The 26,640-nt window shown below is 44.0% G+C and overlaps 10 pseudogenes; all 10 read left to right on the top strand.

Moving 5' to 3' along the window:
* The first annotated feature begins 1,303 nt into the window (after positions 1 to 1,303).
* On the top strand, positions 1,304 to 1,365 carry LOC141060168 (U7 small nuclear RNA; annotated as a pseudogene).
* Positions 1,366 to 5,477: 4,112 nt separating this feature from the next.
* Positions 5,478 to 5,539, top strand: LOC141060164 (U7 small nuclear RNA; annotated as a pseudogene).
* A 2,877-nt stretch (positions 5,540 to 8,416) lies between these two features.
* LOC141060178 (U7 small nuclear RNA) lies at positions 8,417 to 8,478 on the top strand (annotated as a pseudogene).
* A 1,038-nt stretch (positions 8,479 to 9,516) lies between these two features.
* LOC141060162 (U7 small nuclear RNA) lies at positions 9,517 to 9,578 on the top strand (annotated as a pseudogene).
* Positions 9,579 to 12,704: 3,126 nt separating this feature from the next.
* LOC141060158 (U7 small nuclear RNA) lies at positions 12,705 to 12,766 on the top strand (annotated as a pseudogene).
* A 2,885-nt stretch (positions 12,767 to 15,651) lies between these two features.
* Positions 15,652 to 15,713, top strand: LOC141060159 (U7 small nuclear RNA; annotated as a pseudogene).
* Positions 15,714 to 16,750: 1,037 nt separating this feature from the next.
* LOC141060179 (U7 small nuclear RNA) lies at positions 16,751 to 16,812 on the top strand (annotated as a pseudogene).
* A 3,072-nt stretch (positions 16,813 to 19,884) lies between these two features.
* LOC141060177 (U7 small nuclear RNA) lies at positions 19,885 to 19,946 on the top strand (annotated as a pseudogene).
* Positions 19,947 to 22,865: 2,919 nt separating this feature from the next.
* Positions 22,866 to 22,927, top strand: LOC141060166 (U7 small nuclear RNA; annotated as a pseudogene).
* An 857-nt stretch (positions 22,928 to 23,784) lies between these two features.
* Positions 23,785 to 23,846, top strand: LOC141060171 (U7 small nuclear RNA; annotated as a pseudogene).
* Positions 23,847 to 26,640: the final 2,794 nt, after the last annotated feature.

The following is a 26,640-nucleotide window of genomic DNA, read 5'->3' as shown; positions in this document are numbered from 1 at the left end:
TGTACAGACACAGGATACATGTGTCACTATGGTCCATAGCGGCCTCGTTATCTTCGCCACCTTATCCCCAGCCCTCGCACACTGCACTGTTATTTCTATTACAGTCGCATTATCGTTATAGAATCCCTTTTGATCACAGCCACACTCTATATGGATATTGTTTATGGACCATTGATTTTGGGGAAGAGTCAAACTGCTGTGAGTGACAGATCTCACACCTTGTCCAGCTCAGCGCCTAACAAAAGACTTGCCGTGATGTGGAGACCATGTGATCATGTCAGCTAAGATTGCGTAGGGAGAATACAGGCTTATCTTATGTCCTGGCCACACACCAGTTATATTTCCGAGATCCTCAGAACAAGGCGAGCGCCCCGCTGGGCCTCAAACTGTCCTAGCTTTACAGTGTTGGGAGATACCTAGAACAGCCAGTAGAAATCTGAAAGTACAGCTGTGTTTGGTCTGAAGGCATAGCAGACACCCGGCCAGGTCCAATAGCGCCAGAACCGCCACCCTAGGGCCATCCAGAACAGAGTTATGATCTGTCATAGGTTTTGGAGTTTTGCAGCTCCAAAGGCAGCCCCTACCCTGCGAGCCAGGCCTTTCATGTACTGGTAACTGATCCATATATTCTGCATATATCTTTTGACCTAACACCCTTGTATTTTCAGATCTCACCATTTTATATGTATAACCATTGTGTATATATAGGGCATTGTCTAGTGTGCCCTTAAGGTGATTATATATATAATTTAACCTTGCGTTGCATTTTTTTATCTTGATCCACACGTTCGTTTCTCGGTTTAACGTTCCATGCTACCGGGGCTGGTTCCTGGCTCAATATAACCCTGTTAACAGGCCAGGCATACATCGAATGAGGAACTGGTGGCAGTTTCACAGAGCTGATAAGGTTCTGTTTCTGTGGGCCCACGTGGATGTCAATATAAACTTGTATCACTCTTATCTTACATGCCCCCAGGGGGTGCGGAACGTCACATTGGTAAAAGTGGGGAGACCTTACCACCTGATCCCGCTGATGTAATATTGATGTCCCTGGGGTGGAGAGGTGCGGATACTTCGCATGAGGTGGCAGCGGAGGGGATCTGTGTCACCTCTCTGGTGTCAATCTTCACACCTCCCCTTCCTGCTAATCTACATATGGTAGTAGGATTAACCCTGCCCTTTCCTGCTTATGTAAATACACGTATCACTCTTGTATCCTTCTTTGAAAGGTTTTGTCCTATGTGGTCTCCATGATGGTGATGGTGATCGGGGAGGGGAGGTCGGATGAAACGCTCCATGTGATCAGTGTTTGTAGCTCTTTTACTATTTGTTTAATAGCTTTTTGTCAATTGTTGAAAAGCCCAAATATTAGTGAGAAATAGAAATTTGAGAAATAACTATGATTGCTGCTGGTATCAGTCTTAGCTTTTTGTGCAGTAGATGATTATTGTGTTATGTGGCAGTGAGGGTTCCTACACAGGTCTAGAGCAACACATTCAGATGCCGAGGGCTTTTTTTTAATTTAATTTAGAATATTTTGCTGAATTGGTTCTAGTTTTGAGATAATTCATCCATGAAAATAATCCGTTCTCCCAATGTGACTTGCGTGATAACAGGCGCTATCGCTTTTGGTCTTTTGACTCTAACAGCGTCTGAAGTAATGAAATATCCTATATAATTATTTTGTATTTTCATTTGTAGCTTACAATGTTATAAAAGACACTTTTTAACTTTTTGAAGCCATAATTCTTCTGTAATTAATTATTAAATATTTCAGAAATTAGAGCCAGTCTGTCAAAACCAAAGTCAGAATCTTAATCAGCTCCATAAACATCATATAAAACCGTCCAGACGTCATTGGCACCAGAATCATCGTATACCGGTGTAATCACGGAAGATTGCTGGAAGAGGATCCAAGACCAACGATATAGTTACCAGACCCTGGAGTGAGCAGTATTTACACCCCATGACAGGGGTTAACTCTTAACATCCCAGACAGCTCTCTCCAGTCCATTGATATTAGAAAAAACTTTTTGACAGTTAGAGTGATCAATGAGTGGAACAGGCTGCCACGAGAAGTGGTGAGTTCTCCTTCAATGGAAGTCTTCAAACAGAGGCTGGACAGACATCTGACTGGGATGATTTAGCGAATCCTGCTTTGAGCAGGGGGTTGGACCAGATGGCCCAGGAGGTCCCTTCCAACTCTACGATTCTATGATTCTATGATTCTATGATTTCTATACTGTAGTGAGCTGCTCACCTCCATCCAAACCAGTTCAGAGGAGGGTGGAGCTATGCAGATCTTCACTTACTACAAAAATTCCTCAATGGATGTTTTTGTGTACATTTGATCATCAGTAAAGATATTCTCTTCTGTGTCGTCTCCATGATATTGATGGTGATCGACGAGAGGAGGTCGGATGAAACGCTCCATGTGATCAGTGTTTGTAGCTCTTTTACTATTTGTTTAATAGCTTTTTGCCAGATGTTGAAAAGCCCAAATATTTGTGAAAAGAAAAACAGTTTAGAAAAAATTCTGTCATGATGTGCTTTTTATTTACTTAGTTACAGCAGGGTTTTTGCTCTTTTTTTGTCTGCTTTAGGTTTTATATGATAATCATAGATTGATGATAATTGGTTGCACATCCAAATGGAAGTGTTTCCAGTGGGGACCACAAGGTTCTGTCTTGGCCCTGGTGTTACAAGTGCGGATCATAAGGCTCTGTCCTGGTGTTACAAGAGGGGTACAACAAGGCTCTGCCTTGACCCCAGTGTTGCAAGTGTGGACCACAAGGCTTTGTCCTGGCCCCAGTGTTACAAGTAGGGATCACAAGGCTCTGTCCTCGCGCCAGTGTTACAAGTAGGGACCACAAGGCTCTGTCCTCGCTTCCAGTGTTACAAGTTGGGACCACAAGGCTGTGTCCTGGCCCCAGTGCTACAAGTGGGGACCACAAGGCTCTGTCCTCGCTTCCAGTGTTACAAGTTGGGACCACAAGGCTGTGTCCTGCCCCAGTGCTACAAGTGGGGACCACAAGGCTCTGCCCTGGCCCCAGTGCTACAAGTGGGGACCACAAGCCTCTGCCCTGGCCCCAGTGTTACAAGTGGGGACCACAAGTCTCTGTCCTGGCCCCAGTGTTACAAGTAGGGACCAAAAGGCTCTGTCCTGGCCCCAGTGTTACAAGTAGGGACCACAAGGCTGTGTCCTGGCCCCAGTGCTACAAGTGGGGACCAAAAGGCTCTGTCCTGGCCCCAGTGTTACAAGTGGGGACCACAAGGCTCTGTCCTGGCCCCAGTGTTACAAGTGGGGTACCACAAGTCTCTGTCCTGGCCCCAGTGTTACAAGTAGGGACCAAAAGGCTCTGTCCTGGCCCCAGTGTTACAAGTAGGGACCACAAGGCTGTGTCCTGGCCCCAGTGCTACAAGTGGGGACCACAAGGCTCTGTCCTGGCCCCAGTGTTACAAGTGGGGTACCACAAGTCTCTGTCCTGGCCCCAGTGTTACAAGTAGGGACCAAAAGGCTCTGTCCTGGCCCCAGTGTTACAAGTAGGGACCACAAGGCTGTGTCCTGGCCCCAGTGCTACAAGTGGAGACCACAAGGCTCTGTCCTGGCCCCAGTGTTACAAGTGGGGTTCCACAAGTCTCTGTCCTGGCCCCAGTGTTACAATTGGGGACCACAAGGCTCTGTCCTGGCTCCAGTGTTACATGTGGGGACCACAAGGCTCTGTCCTGGCTCCAGTGTTACATGTGGGGACCACAAGGCTCTGTCCTGGCTCCAGTGTTACATGTGGGGACCACAAGGCTCTGTCCTGGCTCCAGTGTTACAAGTGGGAACCACAAGGCTCTGTCCTGGCCCCAGTGTTACATGTGGGGACCACAAGGCTCTGTCCTGGCCCCAGTGTTACATGTGGGGACCACAAGGCTCTGTGCTGGCTCTAGTGTTGTTCATCATTTTTTTGAATAATCTAGATAAAGGAACTGAAGGTAAACAAATCAAATTTGCAGACGATGGAAAGCTAGGAGGGATCTGGTGCTGTGCGTTGGCCATTGTTGCTGTGGTTTTGTGCTTGTGGGGCGGTGCGATCGTGAGTCTTGGGGACTCAGTCTTGCTGCATGTGCGCTTTGAGCTCCGGGCCACCCGCCTGCTGGTGTATTGTCGCTGCGGCGGTGGATAGTGCACGGCACCACTCCTTTAAGGCAACAAAACTTAGGATCCCCTGATAAGTTCACCGTGGCGCGGCAGCGGCTTCATACAGTCTGATAAGAATGTTAAACTAAGAACCTCATGCTCACTTACATTGTATTTAGATTCTTACATAGAGGCTTTAGATCAATGTATGATCTCTTGGGGGGGATGTTCATGTTCCTTTTTCAGCCTTTTGATATCAGATCTTCTTTAAAATCTTTTTCTTAGAGATTATTCTACAATAATTTATCTTTCTATAACAATGATAAATCACAGATAATACTCAATATTAGATAACAAGCTAAGGCTGGTCTCACACTAGCGTTTCCTGGAGCTGCGGTGGGATTTATCCCCAGAGAGGTGATAAATGGTTGCACATCGAAGCTTCCGACATCTAAATTTTCTACAAAGGGGTGGAGCTATGCAAATTTTAATCTATAGCATTAGCTTGGCAAATTGCTCAGTTGAGGTTTTATTAAGCTTCAGTGATGTTTTTTTAAATCAAAGTTTTTGGAAACAAGATCTTCCTCCCTGATTGTTGATCTCAGAGGTTTTTCCTGCATTTCTTAAAAGTTAAAGCTCAATCGGAAGACTTGTGCTTAATCAAAATACTGGGGAGTGATCAAGACTCACAAATAATACTCAGAATCAGACAAATCTCTAAGATATATAAACATAAGTTTCATTTATTGTTATAACGTCCTTTCTATTTTTCACAAAATAAGTGTGAAAATAAGCAAGTTAGCAATTGACTTTCTTTTTCTATCTGCTGTCATTTTCTTTCATTTAAGCTTTTATCTTTTGCAGCTCGTTTCAGTGAAGCTCGGCCTCCAGACCCTGGAGTGAGCAGTAATTACACCCCATGAGAGGGGTTAACTCCTAACATACCAGACAGCTCTCTCCAGTCCATTGATTTCTATACTGTAGTGAGCTGCTCACCTCCATCCAAACGAGCTCATCTTCAAGAGGAGGGTGGAGCTATGCAAATCTTCACTTACTAGACAAATTCCTCACTGGATGTTTTTCTGGACCTATGATCATCAATAAAGATATTTATCCTTTGTCTTCCTCAACATAGGTCTATTGATAACAGATCTTCCTTCTGAAAATGGCCAATAGTCACAAACTCATGCTTTTTGCTAATCTCCATATTGTAGTAGGATTAACCCCGCCTCCTCCCTGTTTATGTAAATACATGTATCACTCTTGTATCCTGCCAAAACCTCTTCTGTGTCGTCTCCATGATATTGATGGTGATCGGGGAGGGGAGGTCAGATGAAACGCTCCATGTGATCAGTGTTTGTAGCTCTTTTACTATTTGTTTAATAGCTTTTTGGCAAATACTGAAAAGCCCAAATATTTGTGAAAAATAGATGAAACAATCTGCTGAATATTTACTTTATTTAGTAAAATAAAACAGACTTTTAGTAAGAATAGGGAGATATGATTTAGAAAGATAAATGATTGTAGAGTAACGTGTAAGAAGATTGTCCTCTAGGAACAAAGCTCCACAAAATCCTCCACTAATGAAATTACTAAGAAGATAAATATTTACATAGCGCCTCCCCCTTCTAGGATATAGCTGCAGATGAAAGCAGTGTCCGAAGAGGCCACAACCCCAACCCAGACCCACCAAAAGACTGACGCGGCATCTGGAGCTCAATGGGAGGTGAAATGTTGTAGACAAACTCGTATTGTAGTTTAGGCCGACGTTCTCTAGTCTTAGCTTACCTTTTGTTATTTTGCATTATCCATTATATATTATTAAATTATCATCCAGCAACAAGAACTTTGATGAAAAGGATTATTGATGAAGATCTTCAATGACAGCGACTGAAGCGCAGCAAAGAACTCGTAATTAATTCAACAAAGCAAAACCAGAGTGGGAAATTTGCATAGCTCCACCTCCAGATGGGAAATAGGCTGGTAATTAGCACATACCCCCAAAGGCTGTAGAATTACTGGAAGAAGCAATGGCTTCTACTAAGTCCAGCAAGAATGGCCCACACGGGGCCGCAGCTGGCAACTGCTTCTGTCTTCACGGGTCCTTCCACCTCTTACCACCCCCTTCCGTCCAGTTTTGTCGGCATCTGGACAGTAAGAGCCGTTCAGTGACTGTGAGCGGCTTTCTCTGGGGTCCGGCTTACGCTGCTCACAGAATGGTGCCAGAACGGTCATAAAGATCACATGGACATAACTGTAGGAAATGTTGTAAGAAAAGAAATGAGAAGAACTGTTGAGAAGATACCTTCAGAGTTTGTCTGATCACAGACCGTGGCACCAACAATCATCCTGAAGAAGACCCCCTGCATGTCTGCAAGGTCTGTCCAGAGAGAGAGAACCTGGGCTATAGTTACCTGAGGTTGGGGTCTCAGTAGCGTCTGGCATCTGATGATTCTCCCAGTGTCAGTGCTTTATGCCCTCGAATGACAGGATCAGAGCACAGCTGTGGAGGAGACGGAGAGGGTATTTTCTCCATCTCCTCTGCTGCCGGCAGTAATTGCGCTGCACTCGAGCACTATCCGAGTGCAGTGCGATGTTTCACATGCACCCACAGACTTATATTGATGCCTTCTCAAGTGCAGTCGCAGCATGCTGCCATGATTTTCACATGAGTAGGTAGGAATTACCGAACAAGAGGTCAAAAAGATAAAACATAAGCTTTATTGACACAAATGGTAAAAGGTGGCACTAACAACAATAAAGAAAAGCCTGCCGTCACTCACATATGGAACAGAATACTGATCCATGGAAATATTTTAATAAATGTGCTAGAAAATTATTGGATCAAAATATGTGGACCAAGATGGAAGATAACAATGCGTAGAGATGTCGCTAAGGTAACCAGCCAATTGTATATCGAAAATACAATATCTATCAAAATGTGTCAAAAGGTATAAAATGTGTATAGGTGAAGCACAAAGTACATAGAAGATATCGGATCGAGGCAGTTTATGAACAGACACAGGATACATGTGTCACTATGGTCCATAGCGGCCTCGTTATCTTCGCCACCTTATCCCCAGCCCTCGCACACTGCACTGTTATTTCTATTACAGTCGCATTATCGTTATAGAATCCCTTTTGATCACAGCCACACTCTATATGGATATTGTTTATGGACCATTGATGTTGGTGAAGAGTCAAAGTGCTGTGAGTGACAGATCTCACACCTTGTCCAGCTCAGCGCCTAACAAAAGACTGGCTGTGATGTGGAGACCATGTGATCATGTCAGCTAAGATTTCTTAGGGAGAATACAGACTTATCTTATGTCCTGGCCACACACCAGTTATATTTCCGAGATCCTCAGAACATGGTGAGCGCCCCGCTGGGCCTCAAACTGTCCTAGCCTTACAGTGTTGGGAGATACCTAGAACAGCCAGTAGAAATCTGAAAGTACAGCTGTGTTTGGTCTGAAGGCATAGCAGGCACCCGGCCGGGTCCAATAGCGCCAGAACCGCCACCCTAGGACCATCCAGAGCAAAGTTATGATCTTTCATAAGTTTTGCAGCTCCAAAGGCAGCCTCTACCCTGCGAGCCAGGCCTTTCATGTACTGGTAACTGATCCATATATTCTACATATATCTTTTGTTCTAACACCCTTGTATTTTCAGATCTCACCATTATATATGTATAACCATTGTGTATATATAGGGCATTGTCTAGTGTGCCCTTAAGGCGATTAAATATATAATTTAACCTTGAGTTTTTTTATCTTGATCCACACGTTCTTTTCTCGGTTTAACGTTCCATGCTACCGGGGCTGGTTCCTGGCTCAATATATCCCTATTAACAGGCCAAGCATACATCGAATGAGGAACTGGTGGCAGCCTTACCGGGCTGATAAGGTTCTGTGGGCCCATGTGGATGTCAATGTAAACTTGTTTCACTCTTATTTTACATGCCCCAGGGGGTGCGGAACGTCACATTGGTACAAGTGGGGAGACCTTACCACCTGATCCCGCTGATGTAATATTGATGTCCCTCGGGTGGAGAGGTGCGGATACTTCGCATGAGGTGGCAGCGGAGGGGATCTGTGTCACCTCTCTGGAGTCATTCTTCACACCTCCCCGCTAATCTACATATGGTAGTAGGATTATCCCCGCCCCTTCCTGTTTATGCAAATACGTGTATCACTCTTGTATCCGCCTTTGACAGGTTTTGTCCTATGTGGTCTCCATGATGGTGATGGTGATCGGGGAGGGGAGGTCGGATGAATCGCTCCATGTGATCAGTGTTTGTAGCTCTTTTACTATTTGTTTAACAGCTTTTTGGCAAATGCTGAAAAGCCCAAATATTTGTAAAAAATGGAAATAAAAGAAATAATAAAGATTGCTGCTGGTATCAGTCTTAGCTTTTTGTGCAGTAGATGATTATTGTGTTTTGTGGCAGTGAGGGTCCTTATACAGGTCTAGAGCAACACATTCAGATACAGAGGGCTTTTTTTATTTAATTTAGAATATTTTGCTGAATTGGTTTTAGTTTTGAGATAATTCATCCATGAAAATAATCCGTTCTCCCAATGTGACTTGCGTGATAACAGGCGCTATCGCTTTTGGTCTTTTGACTCTAACAGCGTCTGAAGTAATGAAATATCCTATATAATTATTTTGTATTTTCATTTGTAGCTTACAATGTTATAAAAGACACTTTTTAACTATTTGAAGCCATAATTCTTCTGTAATTAATTAATTATTAAATATTTCAGAAATTAGAGTCAGTCTGTCAAATCCAAAGTCATAATCTTAATCAGCTCCATAAACATCATATAAAACCATCCAGACGTCATTGCCACCAGAACCACCGTATACCGGTGTAATCACTGAAGATTGCTGGAAGAGGATCCAAGACCAACGATATAGTTACCAGACCCTGGAGTGAGCAGTATTTACACCCCATGACAGGGGTTAACTCTTAACATCCCAGACAGCTCTCTCTAGTCCATTGATTTCTATACTGTAGTGAGCTGCTCTCCTCGTTCCAAACCAGCTCATCTTCAAGAGGAGGGTGGAGCTATGCAGATCTTTACTTACTAGAAAAATTCCTCAATGGATGTTGTTGTGTACATTTGATCATCAGTAAAGATCTTCAACCTTTTTCTTCCTCAACATAGGTCTATTGATAACAGATCTTCCTTCTGCAAATGGCCAATAGTCACAAACTCATGCTTTTTGTTAATCTCCATATTGTAGTAGGATTAGCCCCGCCTCCTCCCTGTTTATGTAAATACATGTATCAATCTTGTATCCTCCAGGGTAAACCTCTTCTGTGTCGTCTCCATGATATTGATGGTGATCGAGGAGAGGAGGTCGAATGAAGCGCCCCATGTGATCAGTGTTTGTAGCTCTTTTACTGTTTGTTTAATAGCTTTTTGGCAAATGCTGAAAAGCCCAAATAATTGTAAGAAGTAAAGGAAAACATTTTTGAAAAAATTCTGATATTATGATGTGTTTTTTATTTACTTAATTACAGCAGGGTATTTGCTCGTTTTTTTTTTGTGTTATGTTTTATATCATAATTATAGAGTGATGACAATTGGTTGCACATCCAAATGGAAGTGTTACCAGTGGGGACCACAAGGCCATGTCCTGGCCCCAGTGTTACAAGTGGGGTACCACAAGTCTCTGTCCTGGCCCCAGTGTTACAAGTAGGGACCACAAGGCTCTGTCCTGGCCCCAGTGTTACAAGTGGGGTACCACAAGTCTCTGTCCTGGCCCCAGTGTTACAAGTAGGGACCACAAGTCTCTGTCCTGGCCCCAGTGTTCCAAGTAGGGACCAAATGGCTCTGTCCTGGCCCCAATGTTACAAGTAGGGACCAAAAGGCTCTGTCCTGGCCCCAGTGTTACAAGTAGGGACCACAAGGCTGTGTCCTGGCCCCATTGCTACAAGTGGGGACCACAAGGCTCTGTCCTGGCCCCAGTGTTACAAGTGGGGTACTACAAGGCTCTGTCCTGACCTCAGTGTTACAAGTGGGGTACCATAAGTCTCTGTCCTGGCCCCAGTGTTACAATTGGGGACCAAAAGGCCTTGCCCTGGCCCCAGTGTTACAAGTGGGGTACAACAAGGCTCTGTCCTGACCTCAGTGTTACAAGTGGGGTACCACAAGTCTCTGTCCTGGCCCCAGTGTTACATGTGGGGACCACAAGGCTCTGTCCTGGCCCCAGTGTTACAAGTGGGTATGATAAGGCTATGTCCTGGCCCCAGTGTTACAAGTTGGGTACAACAAGGTTCTGTCCTGGCCGCAGTGTTACAAGTGGGGACCACAAGGCTCTATCCTGGCCCCAGTGTTATAAGTAGGGACCACAAGGCTCTGTCCTGGCCCTAGTGTTGCAAGTGGGGACCACAAGGCTCTGTCCTGGCCCCAGTGTTACAAGTGGGGTACCACAAGGCTCTGTCCTGGCCCCAGTGTTACAAGTGGGGAGCAACAAGGCTCTGCCTTGACCCCAGTGTTACAAGTAGGGACCACAAGGCTCTGTTCTGGCCCCAGTGTTACAAGTAAGGGCCACAAGGCTCTGTCCTGGCCCCAGTGTTGCAAGTAGGGACCACAAGGCTCTGTCCTGGCCCCAGTGTTACAAGTGGAGACCACAAGGCTATGTCCTGGCCCGAGTGCTATAAGTGGGGACCACAAGGCTCTGCCCTGGACCCAGTGTTACAAGTGGGGACCACAAGGCTCTATCCTGGCCCCAGTGTTACAAGTAGGGACCACAAGGCTCTGTCCTGGCCCCAGTGTTGCAAGTGAGGACCACAAGGCTATGTCCTGGCCCCAGTGTTACAAGTAGGGACCAAAAGGCTCTGTCCTGCCCCCAGTATTGCAAGTAGGGACCACAAGGCTGTTTCCTGGCCCCAGTGCTACAAGTGGGACAACAAGGCTCTGTCCTGGCCCCAGTGTTACAAGTGGGGACAACAAGGCTTTGTCCTTTCCCCAGTGTTACAAGTGGGGACCACAAGGCTCTGTCCTGGCCCTAGTAATTTTTATGAATAATCTAGATAAAGGAATTGAAGGTAAACAAATCAAATTTGCAGACGATGCAAAGCTAGGAGGGATTTGGTGCTGTGCGTTGGCCATTGTTGCTGTGGTTTTGTGCTTGTGGGGCATTGCGATCGTGAGTCTTAGGGACTCAGTCTTGCAGCATGTGCGCTTTGAGCTCCGGGCCACCCGCCTGCTCGTGTATTGTCGCTGCGGCGGTGGATAGTGCACGGCACCACTCCTTTAAGGCAACAAAACTTAGGACCCCCTGATAAGTTCACCGTGGCGCGGCAGCGGCTTCATACTGTCTGATAAGAATGTTAAACTTAGAACCTCATGCTCACTTACATTGTATTTAGATACTTGCATAGAGGCATTAGATCAATGTATGATCTCTTGGGGGGATGTACATGTTCCTTTTTCAGCTTTTTGATATCAGATCTTCTTTAAAATCTTTTTCTTAGAGATTATTCTACAATAATTTATCTTTCTATAACAATGATAAATCACAGATAATACTCAACATTAGATAAGAAGCTAAGGCTGGTCTCACACTAGCGTTTCCTGGAGCTGCGGTGGGATTTATCCCCAGAGAGGTGATAAATGGTTGCACATCGAAGCTTCCGACATCTAAATTTTCTACAAAGGGGTGGAGCTATGCAAATTTTAATCTATAGCGTTTGCTTTGCAAATTGCTCAGTTGAGGTTTTTTGAGCTTCAGTGATGTTTTTTTAAATCAAAATTTTTGGAAACCAGATCTTCCTCCCTGATTGTTGATCTCAGAGGATTTTCCTGCATTTCTTAAAAATTAAAGCTCAATCGGAAGACTTGTGCTTAGTCAAAAGACTAAGGAGTGATCAAGACTCACAAATAATACGCAGAATCAGACAAAACTCTAAGATATATAAACATAAGTTTAATTTATTGTTATAACGTCCTTTCTATTTTTCACAAAATAAGTTTGAAAATAAGCAAGTTATCAATTGACTTTCTTTTTCTATCTGCTGTCATTTTCTTTCAATTAAGCTTTTATCTTTTACAGCTCGTTTCAGTGAAGCTCGGCCTCCAGACCCTGGAGTGAGCAGTTATTACACCCCAGGAGAGAGCTGTCTGGGATGTTAAGAGTTAACCCCAACTCTTAACATCCCAGACAGCTCTCTCCAGTCCATTGATTTCTACACTGTAGTGAGCTGCTCATCTTGCTCCAATCCAGCTCATCTTGAAGAGGAGGGTGGAGCTATGCAAATCTTCACTTACTAGACAAATTCCTCAATGGATGTTTTTCTGGACCTATGATCGTCAATAAAGATATTTATCCTTTGTCTTCCTCAACATAGGTCTATTGATAACAAATCTTCCTTCTGCAAATGGCCAATAGTCACAAACTCATGCTTTTTGCTAATCTACATATTGTAGAAGGATTAACCCCGCCTCTTCCCTGTTTATGCAAATACATATATCACTCTTGTATCTTGCCAAAACCTCTTCTGTGTCGTCTCCATGATATTGATGGTGATCGAGGAGAGGAGGTCGGATGAAACGCTCCATGTGATCAGTGCTTGTAGCTCTTTTACTATTTGTTTAATAGCTTTTTGGCAAATGCTGAAAAGCCCAAATATTTGTAAAAAATAGATGAAACAATCTGCTGAATATTTACTTTATTTAGTAAAATAAAACAGACTTTTAGTAAGAATAGGGAGATATGATATAGAAAGATAAATGATTGTAGAGTAACGTGTAAGAAGATTGTCCTCTAGGAACAAAGCTCCACAAAATCCTCCACTAATGAAGTTACTAAGAAGATAAATATTTACATAGCGCCTCCCCCTTCTAGAAAACAGCTGCAGATGAAAGGCAGTGTCCGAAGAGGCCACAACCCCAACCCAGACCCACCAAAAGACTGACGCGGCATCTGGAGCTCAATGGGAGGTGAAATGTTGTAGACAAACTCGTATTGTAGTTTAGGCCGACGTTCTCTAGTCTTAGCTTACCTTTTGTTATTTTGCATTATATATTATTAAATTATCATCCAGCAACAAGAACTTTGATGAAAAGGATTATTGATGAAGATCTTCAATGACAGCGACTGAAGCGCAGCAAAGAACTCGTAATTAATTCAACAAAGCAAAACCAGAGTGGAAAATTTGCATAGCTCCACCTCCAGATGGGAAATAGGCTGGTAATTAGCACATACCCCCCAAAGGCTGTAGAATTACTGGAAGAAGCAATGGCTTCTACTAAGTCCAGCAAGAATGGCCCACACGGGGCCGCAGCTGGCATCTGCTTCTTTCTTCACGGGTCCTTCCACCTCTTACCACCCCTTTCCGTCCAGTTTTGTCGGCATCTGGACAGTAAGAGCCGTTCAGTGACTGTGAGCGGCTTTCTCTGGGGTCCGGCTTACGCTGCTCACAGAATGGTGCCAGAACGGTCATAAAGATCACATGGACATAACTGTAGGAAATGTTGTAAGAAAAGAAATGAGAAGGACTGTGAGGAAGATACGGTCAGAGTTTGTCTGATCACAGACCGTGGCACCAAAAACCATCCTGAAGAAGACCCCCTGCATGTCTGCAAGGTCTGTCCAAAGAGAGAGAACCTGGGCTATAGTAACCTGAGGTTGGGGTCTCAGTAGCGTCTGGCATCTGATGATTCTCCCAGTGTCAGTGCTTTATGCCCTCGAATGACAGGATCAGAGCACAGCTGTGGAGGAGACGGAGAAGGTAATTTCTCCATCTCCTCTGCTGCCGGCGGGAATTGCACTGCACTCGAGCACTATCCGAGTGCAGTGCGATGTTTCACATGCACCCACAGACTTATATTGATGCCTTCTCAAGTGCAGTCGCAGCATGCTGCCATGATTTTCACATGAGTAGGTAGGAATTACCAAACAAGAGGTCAAAAAGATAAAACATAAGCTTTATTGACACAAATGGTAAAAGGTGGCACTAACAACAATAAAGAAAAGCCTGCCGTCACCCACATATGGAACAGAATACTGATCCATGGAAATATTTTAATAAATGTGATAGAAAATTATTGGATTAAAATATGTGGACCAAGATGGAAGATAACAATGCGTAGAGATGTCGCTAAGGTAACCAGCTAATTGTATATCGAAAATACAATATCTATCAAAATGTGTCAAAAGGTATAAAATGTGTATAGGTGAAGCACAAAGTACATAGAAGATATCGGATCGAGGCAGTTTATGTACAGACACAGGATACATGTGTCACTATGGTCCATAGCGGCCTCGTTATCTTCGCCACCTTATCCCCAGCCCTCGCACACTGCACTGTTATTTCTATTACAGTCGCATTATCGTTATAGAATCCCTTTTGATCACAGCCACACTCTATATGGATATTGTTCATGGACCATTGATGTTGGTGAAGAGTCAAAGTGCTGTGAGTGACAGATCTCACACCTTGTCCAGCTCAGCGCCTAACAAAAGACTTGCTGTGATGTGGAGACCATGTGATCATGTGATTTGTTAAGTCAGCTAAGATTTCTTAGGGAGAATACAGACTTATCTTATGTCCTGGCCACACACCAGTTATATTTCCGAAATCCTCAGAACATGGTGAGCGCCCCGCTGGGCCTCAAACTGTCCTAGCCTTACAGTGTTGGGAGATACCTAGAACAGCCAGTAGAAATCTGAAAGTACAGCTGTGTTTGGTCTGAAGGCATAGCAGACACCCGGCCAGGTCCAATAGCGCCAGAACCGCCACCCTAGGGCCATCCAGAACAAAGTTATGATCTTTCATAAGTTTTGCAGCTCCAAAGGCAGCCTCTACCCTGCGAGCCAGGCCGTTCATGTACTGGTAACTGATCCATATATTCTACATATATCTTTTGTTCTAACACCCTTGTATTTTCAGATCTCACCATTATATATGTATAACCATTGTGTATATATAGGGCATTGTCTAGTGTGCCCTTAAGGCGATTAAATATTTAATTTAACCTTGAGTTTTTTTATCTTGATCCACACGTTCGTTTCTCGGTTTAACGTTCCATGCTACCGGGGCTGGTTCCTGGCTCAATATAACCCTGTTAACAGGCCAAGCATACGTCGAATGAGGAACTGGTGGCAGCCTTACCGGGCTGATAAGGTTCTGTGGGCCCATGTGGATGTCAATGTAAACTTGTTTCACTCTTATTTTACATGCCCCCAGGGGGTGCGGAACGTCACATTGGTACAAGTGGGGAGACCTTACCACCTGATCCCGCTGATGTAATATTGATGTCCCTCGGGTGGAGAGGTGCGGATACTTCGCATGAGGTGGCAGCGGAGGGGATCTGTGTCACCTCTCTGGAGTCATTCTTCACACCTCCCTGCTAATCTACATATGGTAGTAGGATTATCCCCGCCCCTTCCTGTTTATGCAAATACATGTATCACTCTTGTATCCGCCTTTGACAGGTTTTGTCCTATGTGGTCTCCATGATGGTGATGGTGATCGGGGAGGGGAGGTCGGATGAAACGCTCCATGTGATCAGTGTTTGTAGCTCTTTTACTATTTGTTTAACAGCTTTTTGGTAAATGCTGAAAAGCCCAAATATTTGTGAAAAATAGAAATAAAAGAAATAATTAAGATTGCTGCTGGTATCAGTCTTAGCTTTTTGTGCAGTAGATGATTATTGTGTTTTGTGGCAGTGAGGGTCCTTATACAGGTCTAGAGCAACACATTCAGATGCAGAGGGCTTTTTTTATTTAATTTAGAATATTTTGCTGAATTGGTTTTAGTTTTGAGATAATTCATCCATGAAAATAATCCGTTCTCCCAATGTGACTTGCGTGATAACAGGCGCTATCGCTTTTGATCTTTTGACTCTAACAGCGTCTGAAGTAATGAAATATCCTATATAATTATTTTGTATTTTCATTTGTAGCTTACAATGTTATAAAAGACACTTTTTAACTTTTTGAAGCCATAATTCTTCTGTAATTAATTAATTATTAAATATTTCAGAAATTAGAGTCAGTCTGTCAAATCCAAAGTCATAATCTTAATCAGCTCCATAAACATCATAAAAACCATCCAGACGTCATTGCCACCAGAACCACCGTATACCGGTGTAATCACTGAAGATTGCTGGAAGAGGATCCAAGACCAACGATATAGTTACCAGACCCTGGAGTGAGCAGTATTTACACCCCATGACAGGGGTTAACTCTTAACATCCCAGACAGCTCTCTCCAGTCCATTGATTTCTATACTGTAGTGAGCTGCTCTCCTCGCTCAAAACCAGCTCATCTTCAAGAGGAGGGTGGAGCTATGCAGATCTTCACTTACTAGAAAAATTCCTCAATGGATGTTGTTGTGTACATTTGATCATCAGTAAAGATCTTCAACCTTTTTCTTCCTCAACATAGGTCTATTGATAACAGATCTTCCTTCTGCAAATGGCCAATAGTCACAAACTCATGCTTTTTGTTAATCTCCATATTGTAGTAGGATTAGCCCCGCCTCCTCCCTGTTTATGTAAATACATGTATCAATCTTGTATCCTCCAGGGTAAACCTCTTCTGTGTCGTCTCCATGATATTGATGGTGATCGAGGAGCGGAGGTCGAATGAAGCGCCCCATGTGATCAGTGTTTGTAGCTCTTTTACTATTTGTTTAATAGCTTTTTGGCAAATGCTGAAAAGCCCAAATAATTGTAAGAAGTAAAGGAAAACATTTTTGAAAAAATTCTGCTGTTATGATGTGTTTTTTATTTACTTAATTACAGCAGGGTTTTTGCTCATTTTTTTTTTGTGTTAGGTTTTATATCATAATTATAGAGTGATGACAATTGGTTGCACATCCAAATGGAAGTGTTACCAGTGGGGACCACAAGGCCATGTCCTGGCCCCAGTGTTACAAGTGGGGTACCACAAGTCTCTGTCCTGGCCCCAGTGTTACAAGTAGGGACCACAAGGCTCTGTCCTGGCCCCAGTGTTACAAGTGGGGTACCACATGTCTCTGTCCTGGCCCCAGTGTTACAAGTAGGGACCACAAGGCTCTGTCCTTGCCCCAGTGTTCCAAGTAGGGACCAAATGGCTCTGTCCTGGCCCCAATGTTACAAGTAGGGACCAAAAGGCTCTGTCCTGGCCCCAGTGTTACAAGTGGGGTACCACATGTCTCTGTCCTGGCCCCAGTGTTACAAGTAGGGACCACAAGGCTCTGTCCTTGCCCCAGTGTTCCAAGTAGGGACCAAATGGCTCTGTCCTGGCCCCAATGTTACAAGTAGGGACCAAAAGGCTCTGTCCTGGCCCCAGTGTTACAAGTGGGGTACCACAAGTCTCTGTCCTGGCCCCAGTGTTACATGTGGGGACCACAAGGCTCTGTCCTGGCCCCAGTGTTACAAGTGGGTATCATAAGGCTATGTCCTGGCCCCAGTGTTACAAGTTGGGTACAACAAGGTTCTGTCCTGGCCGCAGTGTTACAAGTGGGGACCACAAGGCTCTATCCTGGCCCCAGTGTTATAAGTAGGGACCACAAGGCTCTGTCCTGGCCCCAGTGTTGCAAGTGGGGACCACAAGGCTCTGTCCTGGCCCCAGTGTTACAAGTGGGGTACCACAAGGCTCTGTCCTGGCCCCAGTGTTACAAGTGGGATCATAAGGCTCTGTCCTGGCCCCGGTGTTACAAGTGGGGAGCAACAAGGCTCTGCCTTGACCCCAGTGTTACAAGTAGGGACCACAAGGCTCTGTTCTGGCCCCAGTGTTACAAGTAAGGGCCACAAGGCTCTGTCCTGGCCCCAGTGTTACAAGTAGGGATCACAAGGCTCTGTCCTGGCCCCAGTGTTACAAGTGGAGACCACAAGGCTATGTCCTGGCCTGAGTTCTACAAGTGGGGACCACAAGGCTCTGCCCTGGCCCCAGTGTTACAAGTGGGGACCACAAGGCTCTATCCTGGCCCCAGTGTTACAAGTAGGGACCACAAGGCTCTGTCCTGGCCCCAGTGTTGCAAGTGGGGACCACAAGGCTATGTCCTGGCCCCAGTGTTACAAGTAGGGACCAAAAGGCTCTGTCCTGCCCCCAGTATTGAAAGTAGGGACCACAAGGCTGTGTCCTGGCCCCAGTGCTACAAGTGGGGACAACAAGGCTCTGTCCTGGCCCCAGTGCTACAAGTGGGGATAACAAGGCTCTGTCCTTTCCCCAGTGTTACAAGTGGGGACCACAAGGCTCTGTCCTGGCCCTAGTAATTTTTATGAATAATCTAGATAAAGGAATTGAAGGTAAACAAATCAAATTTGCAGACGATGCAAAGCTAGGAGGGATTTGGTGCTGTGCGTTGGCCCTTGTTGCTGTGGTTTTGTGCTTGTGGGGCGGTGCGATCGTGAGTCTTGGGGACTCAGTCTTGCAGCATGTGCGCTTTGAGCTCCGGGCCACCCGCCTGCTGGTGTATTGTCGCTGCGGCGGTGGATAGTGCACGGCACCACTCCTTTAAGGCAACAAAACTTAGGACCCCCTGATAAGTTCACCGTGGTGCGGCAGCGGCTTCATACAGTCTGACAAGAATGTTAAACTAAGAACCTCATGCTCACTTACATTGTATTTAGATACTTGCATAGAGGCTTTAGATCAATGTATGATCTCTTGGGGGGATGTTCATGTTCATTTTTCAGCTTTTTGATATCAGATCTTCTTTAAAATCTTTTTCTTAGAGATTATTCTACAATAATTTATCTTTCTATAACAATGATAAATCACAGATAATACTCAACATTAGATAAGAAGCTAAGGCTGGTCTCACACTAGCGTTTCCTGGAGCTGCGGTGGGATTTATCCCCAGAGAGGTGATAAATGGTTGCACATCGAAGCTTCCGACGTCTAAATTTTCTACAAAGGGGTGGAGCTATGCAAATTTTAATCTATAGCGTTTGCTTGGCAAATTGCTCAGTTGAGGTTTTTTGAGCTTCCGTGATGTTTTTTTAAATCAAAATTTTTGGAAACCAGATCTTCCTCCCTGATTGTTGATCTCAGAGGATTTTCCTGCATTTCTTAAAAATTAAAGCTCAATCGGAAGACTTGTGCTTAGTCAAAAGACTAAGGAGTGATCAAGACTCACAAATAATACGCAGAATCAGACAAAACTCTAAGATATATAAACATAAGTTTAATTTATTGTTATAACGTCCTTTCTATTTTTCACAAAATAAGCAAGTTAGCAATTGACTTTCTTTTTCTATCTGCTGTCATTTTCTTTTAATTAAGCTTTTATCTTTTACAGCTCGTTTCAGTGAAGCTCGGCCTCCAGACCCTGGAGTGAGCAGTTATTACACCCCATGAGAGAGCTGTCTGGGATGTTAAGAGTTAACCCCAACTCTTAACGTCCCAGACAGCTCTCTCCAGTCCATTGATTTCTACACTGTAGTGAGCTGCTCATCTTGCTCCAATCCAGCTCATCTTGAAGAGGAGGGTGGAGCTATGCAAATCTTCACTTACTAGACAAATTCCTCAATGGATGTTTTTCTGGACCTATGATCGTCAATAAAGATATTTTTCCTTTGTCTTCCTCAACATAGGTCTATTGATAACAAATCTTCCTTCTGCAAATGGCCAATAGTCACAAACGCATGCTTTTTGCTAATCTCCATATTGTAGTAGGATTAACCCCGCCTCCTCCCTGTTTATGTAAATACATGTATCACTCTTGTATCCTGCCAAAACCTCTTCTGTGTCGTCTCCATGATATTGATGGTGATCGAGGAGAGGAGGTCGGATGAAACGCTCCATGTGATCAGTGTTTGTAGCTCTTTTACTATTTGTTTAATAGTTTTTTGGCAAATGCTGAAAAGCCCAAATGTTTGTGAAAAATAGATGAAACAATCTGCTGAATATTTACTTTATTTAGTAAAATAAAACAGACTTTTAGTAAGAATAGGGAGATATGATTTAGAAAGATAAATGACTGTAGAATAACGTGTAAGAAGTTTGTCCTCTAGGAACAAAGCTCCACAAAATCCTCTACTAATGAAGTTACTAAGAAGATAAATATTTACATAGCGCCTCCCCCTTCTAGGAAATAGCTGCAGATGAAAGCAGTGTCCGAAGAGGCCACAACCCCAACCCAGACCCACCAAAAGACTGAAGCAGCATCTGGAGCTCAATGGGAGGTGAAATGTTGTAGACAAACTCGTATTGTAGTTTAGGCCGACGTTCTCTAGTCTTAGCTTACCTTTTGTTATTTTGCATTATCCATTATATATTATTAGATTATCATCCAGCAACAAGAACTTTGATGAAAAGGATTATTGATGAAGATCTTCAATGACAGCGACTGAAGTGCAGCAAAGAACTCGTAATTAATTCAACAAAGCAAAACCAGAGTGGAAAATTTGCATAGCTCCACCTCCAGATGGGAAATGGGCTGGTAATTAGTACATACCCCCCAAAGGCTGTAGAATTACTGGAAGAAGCAATGACTTCTACTAAGTCCAGCAAGAATGGCCCACACGGGGCCGCAGCTGTCAACTGCTTCTGTCTTCACGGGTCCTTCCACCTCTTACCACCCCCTTCCGTCCAGTTTTGTCGGCATCTGGACAGTAAGAGCCGTTCAGTGACTGTGAGCGGCTTTCTCTGGGGTCCGGCTTACGCTGCTCACAGAATGGTGCCAGAACGGTCATAAAGATCACATGGACATAACTGTAGGAAATGTTGTAAGAAAAGAAATGAGAAGAACTGTTGAGAAGATACCTTCAGAGTTTGTCTGATCACAGACCGTGGCACCAACAATCATCCTGAAGAAGACCCCCTGCATGTCTGCAAGGTCTGTCCAGAGAGAGAGAACCTGGGCTATAGTTACCTGAGGTTGGGGTCTCAGTAGCGTCTGGCATCTGATGATTCTCCCAGTGTCAGTGCTTTCTGTTCCGATGCTCTCGAATGACAGGATCAGAGCACAGCTGTGGATGAGACGGAGAAGGTAATTTCTCCATCTCCTCTGCTGCCGGCAGGAATTGCGCTGCACTCAAGCACTATCCGAGTGCAGTGCGATGTTTCACATGCACCCACAGACTTATATTGATGCCTTCTCAAGTGCAGTCGCAGCATGCTGCCATGATTTTCACATGAGTAGGTAGGAATTACCGAACAAGAGGTCAAAAAGATAAAACATAAGCTTTATTGACACAAATGGTAAAAGGTGGCACTAACAACAATAAAGAAAAGCCTGCCGTCACTCACATATGGAACAGAATACTGATCCATGAAAATATTTTAATAAATGTGATAGAAAATTATTGGATCAAAATATGTGGACCAAGATGGAAGATAACAATGCGTAGAGATGTCGCTAAGGTAACCAGCCAATTGTATATCGAAAATACAATATCTATCAAAATGTGTCAAAAGGTATAAAATGTGTATAGGTGAAGCACAAAGTACATAGAAGATATCGGATCGAGGCAGTTTATGTACAGACACAGGATACATGTGTCACTATGGTCCATAGCGGCCTCGTTATCTTCACCACCTTATCCCCAGCCCTCGCACACTGCACTGTTATTTCTATTACAGTCGCATTATCGTTATAGAATCCCTTTTGATCACAGCCACACTCTATATGGATATTGTTTATGGACCATTGATGTTGGTGAAGAGTCAAACTGCTGTGAGTGACAGATCTCACACCTTGTCCAGCTCAGCGCCTAACAAAAGACTTGCTGTGATGTGGAGACCATGTGATCATGTGATCATGTCAGCTAAGGTTTCTTAGGGAGAATACAGGCTTATCTTATGTCCTGGCCACACACCAGTTATATTTCCGAGATCCTCAGAACATGGTGAGCGCCCCGCTGGGCCTCAAACTGTCCTAGCCTTACAGTGTTGGGAGATACCTAGAACAGCCAGTAGAAATCTGAAAGTACAGCTGTGTTTGGTCTGAAGGCATAGCAGTCACCCGGCCAGGTCCAATAGCGCCAGAACCGCCACCCTAGGACCATCCAGAACAGAGTTATGATCTTTCATAGGTTTTTGAGCTTTGCAGCTCCAAAGGCAGCCTCTACCCTGCGAGCCAGGCCTTTCATGTACTGGTAACTGATCCATATATTCTGCATATATCTTTTGTTCTAACACCCTTGTATTTTCAGATCTCACCATTATATATTTATAACCATTGTGTATATATAGGGCATTGTCTAGTGTGCCCTTAAGGTGATTATATATATAATTTAACCTTGCGTTGCATTTTTTTATCTTGATCCACACGTTCGTTTCTCGGTTTAACGTTCCATGCTACCGGGGCTGGTTCCTGGCTCAATATAACCCTGTTAACAGGCCAGGCATACATCGAATGAGGAACTGGTGGCAGTTTCACAGGGCTGATAAGGTTCTGTTTCTGTGGGCCCATGTGGATGTCAATATAAACTTGTATCACGCTTATCTTACATGCCCCCAGGGGGTGCGGAACGTCACATTGGTAAAAGTGGGGAGACCTTACCACCTGATACCGCTGATGTAATATTGATGTCCCTCGGGTAGAGAGGTGCGGATTCTTCACATGAGGTGGCAGCGGAGGGGATCTGTGTCACCTCTCTGGTGTCAATCTTCACACCTCCCCTTCCTGCTAATCTACATATGGTAGTAGGATTAACCCTGCCCCTTCCTGCTTATGTAAATACACGTATCACTCTTGTATCCTTCTTTGAAAGGTTTTGTCCTATGTGGTCTCCATGATGGTGATGGTGATCGGGGAGGGGAGGTCGGATGAAACGCTCCATGTGATCAGTGTTTGTAGCTCTTTTACTATTTGTTTAACAGCTTTTTGGCAAATGTTGAAAAGCCCAAATATTTGTGAGAAATAGAAATTTGAGAAATAACGATGATTGCTGCTGGTATCAGTCTTAGCTTTTTGTGCAGTAGATGATTATTGTGTTATGTGGCAGTGAGGGTCCTTACACAGGTCTAGAGCAACACATTCAGATGCAGAGGGCTTTTTTTTAATTTAATTTAGAATATTTTGCTGAATTGGTTCTGGTTTTGAGATAATTCATCCATGAAAATAATCCGTTCTCCCAATGTGACTTGCTTGATAACAGGCGCTCTCGCTTTTGGTCTTTTGACTCTAACAGCGTCTGAAGTAATGAAATATCCTATATAATTATTTTGTATTTTCATTTGTAGCTTACAATGTTATAAAAGACACTTTTTAACTTTTTGAAGTCATAATTCTTCTGTAATTAATTATTAAATATTTCAGAAATTAGAGCCAGTCTGTCAAAACCAAAGTCATAATCTTAATCAGCTCCATAAACATCATATAAAACCGTCCAGAAGTCATTGGCACCAGAATCACCGTATACCGGTGTAATCACGGAAGATTGCTGGAAGAGGATCCAAGACCAACGATATAGTTACCAGACCCTGGAGTGAGTAGTATTTACACCCCATGACAGGGGTTAACTCTTAACATCCCAGACAGCTCTCTCCAGTCCATTGATTTCTATACTGTAGTGAGCTGCTCACCTCCATCCAAACCAGTTCAGAGCAGGGTGGAGCTATGCAGATCTTCACTTACTACAAAAATTCCTCAATGGATGTTTTTGTGAACATTTGATCATCAGTAAAGATATTCTCTTCTGTGTCGTCTCCATGATATTGATGGTGATCGAGGAGAGGAGGTCGGATGAAACGCTCCATGTGATCAGTGTTTGTAGCTCTTTTATTATTTGTTTAATAGCTTTTTGGCAGATGCTGAAGAGCCCAAATATTTGTAAAAAGAAAAACAGATTTGAAATAATTCTGTCATGATGTGCTTTTTATTTACTTAGTTACAGCAGGGTTTTTGCTCTTTTTTTGTCTGCTTTAGGTTTTATATGATAATCATAGATTGAAGATAATTGGTTGCACATCCAAATGGAAGTGTTTCCAGTGGGGACCACAAGGTTCTGTCCTGGCCCTGGTGTTACAAGTGCGGATCATAAGGCTCTGTCCTGGCGTTACAAGAGGGGTACAACAAGGCTCTGTCCTGGCCCCAGTGTTACAAGTAGGGACCACAAGGCTCTGTCCTCGCGCCAGTGTTACAAGTAGGGACCACAAGGCTCTGTCCTCGCTTCCAGTGTTACAAGTTGGGACCACAACGCTATGTCCTGGCCCCAGTGCTACAAGTGGGGACCACAAGGCTCTGCCCTGGCCCCAGTGTTACAAGTGGGGAACAAAAGGCTCTGTCCTGGCCCCAGTGTTACAAGTAGGGACCACAAGGCTGTGTCCTGGCCCCAGTGCTACAAGTGGGGACCAAAAGGCTCTGTCCTGGCCCCAGTGTTACAAGTGGAGACCACAAGGCTCTGTCCTGGCCCCAGTGTTACAAGTAGGGTACCACAAGTCTCTGTCCTGGCCCCAGTGTTACAAGTAGGGACCAAAAGGCTCTGTCCTGGCCCCAGTGTTACAAGTAGGGACCACAAGGCTGTGTCCTGGCCCCAGTGCTACAAGTGGAGACCACATGGCTCTGTCCTGGCCCCAGTGTTACAAGTGGGGCTCCACAAGTCTCTGTCCTGGCCCCAGTGTTACAATTGGGGACCACAAGGCTCTGTCCTGGCTCCAGTGTTACATGTGGGGACCACAAGGCTCTGTCCTGGCCCCAGTGTTACATGTGGGGACCACAAGGCTCTGTGCTGGCCCCAGTGTTACAAGTGGGGACCACAAGGCTCTGTGCTGGCTCTAGTGTTGTTCATCATTTTTATGAATAATCTAGATAAAGGAACTGAAGGTAAACAAATCAAATTTGCAGACGATGGAAAGCTAGGAGGGATCTGGTGCTGTGCGTTGGCCATTGTTGCTGTGGTTTTGTGCTTGTGGGGCGGTGCGATCGTGAGTCTTGGGGACTCAGTCTTGCTGCATGTGCGCTTTGAGCTCCGGGCCACCCGCCTGCTGGTGTATTGTCGCTGCGGCGGTGGATAGTGCACGGCACCACTCTTTTAAGGCAACAAAACTTAGGACCCCCTGATAAGTTCACCGTGGCGCGGCAGCGGCTTCATACTGTCTGATAAGAATGTTAAACTAAGAACCTCATGCTCACTTACATTGTATTTAGATACTTGCATAGAGGCTTTAGAACAATGTATGATCTCTTGGGGGGAATGTTCATGTTCCTTTTTCAGCCTTTTGATATCAGATCTTCTTTAAAATCTTTTTCTTAGAGATTATTCTACAATAATTTATCTTTCTATAACAATGATAAATCACAGATAATACTCAATATTAGATAAGAAGCTAAGGCTGGTCTCACACTAGCGTTTCCTGGAGCTGCGGTGGGATTTATCCCCAGAGAGGTGATAAATGGTTGCACATCGAAGCTTCCGACATCTAAATTTTCTACAAAGGGGTGGAGCTATGCAAATTTTAATCTATAGCATTAGCTTGGCAAATTGCTCAGTTGAGGTTTTTTTGAGCTTCAGTGATGTTTTTTTAAATCAAAGTTTTTGGAAACAAGATCTTCCTCCCTGATTGTTGATCTCAGAGGTTTTTCCTGCATTTCTTAAAAGTTAACGCTCAATCGGAAGACTTGTGCTTAATCAAAATACTGGGGAGTGATCAAGACTCACAAATAATACTCAGAATCAGACAAATCTCTAAGATATATAAACATAAGTTTCATTTATTGTTATAACGTCCTTTCTATTTTTCACAAAATAAGTGTGAAAATAAGCAAGTTAGCAATTGACTTTCTTTTTCTATCTGCTGTCATTTTCTTTCATTTAAGCTTTTATCTTTTGCAGCTTGTTTCAGTGAAGCTCGGCCCCCAGACCCTGGAGTGAGCAGTAATTACACCCCATGAGAGGGGTTAACTTCTAACATACCAGACAGCTCTCTCCAGTCCATTGATTTCTATACTGTAGTGAGCTGCTCACCTCGATCCAATCCAGCTCATCTTCAAGAGGAGGGTGGAGCTATGCAAATCTTCACTTTCTAGACAAATTCCTCACTGGATATTTTTCTGGACCTTTGATCGTCAGTAAAGATATTTATCCTTTGTCTTCCTCAACATAGGTCTATTGATAACAGATCTTCCTTCTGAAAATGGCCAATAGTCACAAACTCATGCTTTTTGCTAATCTCCATATTGTAGTAGGATTAACCCCGCCTCCTCCCTGTTGTATCACTCTTGTATCCTGCCAAAACCTCTTCTGTGTCGTCTCCATGATATTGATGGTGATCGGGGAGGGGAGGTCGGATGAAACGCTCCATGTGATCAGTGTTTGTAGCTCTTTTGACTATTTGTTTAATAGCTTTTTGGCAAATGCTGAAAAGCCCAAATATTTGTAAAAAATAGATGAAACAATCTGCTGAATATCTACTTTATGTAGTAAAATAAAACAGACTTTTATTAAAAATAGGGAGATATGATTTAGAAAGATAAATGATTGTAGAATAACGTGTAAGAAGATTGTCCTCTAGGAACAAAGCTCCACAAAATCCTCCACTAATGAAGTTACTAAGAAGATAAATATTTACATAGCGCCTCCCCCTTCTAGAAAACAGCTGCAGATGAAAGGCAGTGTCCG

The sequence above is a fragment of the Dendrobates tinctorius genome, unplaced genomic scaffold, assembly GCF_039654945.1.
Source record: "Dendrobates tinctorius isolate UK_male_01 unplaced genomic scaffold, ASM3965494v1 ptg000232l, whole genome shotgun sequence".
Classification (NCBI taxonomy): Eukaryota; Metazoa; Chordata; class Amphibia; order Anura; family Dendrobatidae; genus Dendrobates; species Dendrobates tinctorius.
Note: the sequence above shows the minus strand (reverse complement) of the source record. Positions and strands in the feature narration are given on the sequence as shown.